Raw genomic sequence first — 2,837 nt, 5'->3', positions numbered from 1 at the left:
TGCGGCGAGTGGCGTCCATTTGGCTCTAGGTTGCCTGCAGCTTCCGGCCTTGGCAGTGGGGACTCTCTCTGGGGGCCCTGTGGCTCCCTCCCTTCAGGGGGCCTGGCCCTTGCCCACTTCTCCAGCCAGCCACGGGCCTCCCAGGGGCTGCTGTGAGAGCAAGGCCGCATGTGCGCCGCCCCACCCTGCTCAGACTCACAGCTGACCGTCAGCACCGTCCCCAGGCACGTTGCCTACCATGGTGTGTGCGCTCAGGACAGCAGGTGGGGGCCAGGCCCGTCGGGGCATCCTTATTAGGGGGTCTGTGAAAAGCCTGACTTTCCCCTGACATCCTTACTCTCTTCTGTAGTTTGAGTAGTTAGCACAATGGAAAACCACCGAGCCCAAGGACCAGTGTGCACACATTTGCCCTGCGGACATGTGTGCTGTCATGGAAGCAGGAGTATGGCAGGGTCGGCCCCTCTGTTCCTTCTGCAGTCCGGCACCTTAGCTCTCCAGGGCAGCTTGCCACCAGTCATGTGCCTGTTCTACCTGGGGTTTAAAATTCTGTTCCTGTACCTTTGTGTGTCCACAGATAAGAGCACTGAATTTTAAAAACACAGAAACCAGCTACTGAATTGTCCTCAGGTAGCTGTTTTCTATTCCACCCTCAGGTCATGCTGCTGTGTGGGGTCCCAGGGAGAATGTACCCCAGTTCCGTGCTCCTCTGGAGCTCTGTCTTTGGAACTCTGTCTTTGGTTGCCAGGGGGTGGGGACAGTGGCACAGAGCTGCTCTCCGGCTTTGGCTGGCCTGGAGGGAGAGCTGAAGGGTCGCGGGTCCTTGCCTTGCTTAGCGGTTGCCAGCTTACTCTGCAGAGCACTAGGGCAGGTTCCCACGGCCTCCCGTCCCTCCCAGCGCTTCACATTGTTGGGCTTTGCCTACTGTGTGCCGTCTACTGTGTGGGAGACAGCGTGTCATTGTGACTTGTGTATCTCTGGTGACTCGGTGGGGTCGGTCATCTTTATCAGGTTTATTGCTCATTCGGAATCTCTAACATGAATTGCCCATTTGTCTCTCTCTCTCTTTTTGTTTTTGGAGACGGGATCTCACTCTTGCCCAGGCTGGAGTGCAGTGACACCGTCGTAGCTCACTGCAGCCTCCAGCTCCTGGGCCCCAGCGATCCTCCCACCTTGGCTTCCCAAGTGCCGGGATCAGAGGTGTAAGACTCCGCACTCAGCCCTGTTTATGTCTTTGTCCACTTTCTGCTGGGTTCCTGGTCTTGTTTTATGCTGGTTGGTAAGAGTTCCTAAGACTCTTGAATACTAGTCCTTGGTTGTATCTTTGAGCTGTGTTTTGTTGTTGATGTACAGAAATTTAAGATTTAGATATGATTAGTTGAATAATCTTACCCGTTATGAACGGTGCTGTTTCTGACTTAAAAATCCTAACCTTCCCCAAGGTTTAAAGATACTGTCTTGTTTTATTCTAATGGTTTTAGTTTTCTTTTTAACATAGTAGGTTTCTACATTTGGGAATTTGTTTATTATATATGATATATTTTTATTAGGTCAATGCAGGTTGAAGAGATAGATCATTGAGGTCATTTCCTTTCCCTTAAAACTAAACAGAACCATGAAATGAGAAAAGTGAAAGTACCTCCCAGAGGGACAGAGGGAAGCAGGCAGCAGCAGGTGAAGGATTTGGGCCACTTTGGACGGTGGGGCGTAGGCTGAGGTGTGCGGCATCTGAGCAGAAGGGGCTGAGGGTGTGGAGCTGCCCACCATCGGAGCCTGTGGGGTGGGGGAGAGGCAGAGCAAAGGGGGTCTGCTCAGAGACTGGGCAGAACAGCCGCCTGGCAGGTCCTTTGCTGTCCCTTGCCTCCCCCAGGGAAGGAGGTCTCTGCCCCTCCCCACCCTGGAGCAGAGAGCAGGGCTGGGCTGGAGAGAAGAGGCTGCAGAGCGGGCAGAGGTGTGCACGGAGCTGCGTCCTGAGCGCTGGGCTCCAGGTGAGGACACCCCCAGGGGCACTGAGGCCTCTGGGGAGACCGAGGCTCCGGGCAGGCCGGGTCCCGCTGCCTGGGTGCCTCTGCTCACACCCTCTGCCTTCCCATTGTGGGGTATTTCGTCACCCCAGAAAGAAACCTTCCATTGGCAGTTACTCCGTCTCCTTCCCCCAGCCCCTGACAGCCATAATCCATCTCTGGATTTGCCTATTCTGGACAGTCTTGTAAGTAGAATCCTGTAACGTGGCCTTTTGTGTCTAGCTTTTACATGGCATATTTTCAAGGTTCATCCATGTTGCAGCATGTGTCAGAATTTCATTCCTTTTTATGGCTGGACAGACCACTTTTATTTATCTGTTTATCTGTCAGTGGACGACTGGGTGGTTTCTACTTTTTGGCTGTTACGGACATGCTGCTATGAACACGTGCACAGTTTCTGTGTGGACACGTTTCCATTCTGAGTATTCCCAGGGGTAGAAACTCCAGGCTGTGTGTTGGGCTCTTTGAGGAGCTGCCAAACTGCTTCCCACAGTGGCTGCACCGTTTTGCGTATCCACCAAGAAGCAGTTTTTAGTTTATGCTTTTATTTGGCCACCTCCTCTTGTATCTTTCATATTATCTAGAATTTTAATTTTATCATATTTTTTCAACACACTAATTTTTAACAGTCCCACAGTGACTGCCAGCATTTTGTGTATCTGTTTGCCCACAGCTGTTCTGTGTCCTGCCCCCTTTGTTTTCCATGATTTGAGAAAGAGCATCATGTAACATTGCTGAGCAGTCTGGGGTGCTGGCCTTGCAGGCTCCGTGTGTCTGCACATGACTTTGTCTTACCCTCTTTTTTTTTTTTTTTTT

Source organism: Lemur catta, chromosome 10 (genome assembly GCF_020740605.2).
Source record: "Lemur catta isolate mLemCat1 chromosome 10, mLemCat1.pri, whole genome shotgun sequence".
NCBI lineage: Eukaryota > Metazoa > Chordata > Mammalia > Primates > Lemuridae > Lemur > Lemur catta.
The sequence above is the reverse complement of the archived record's forward strand: the minus strand, read 5'-3'. Positions refer to the sequence as shown.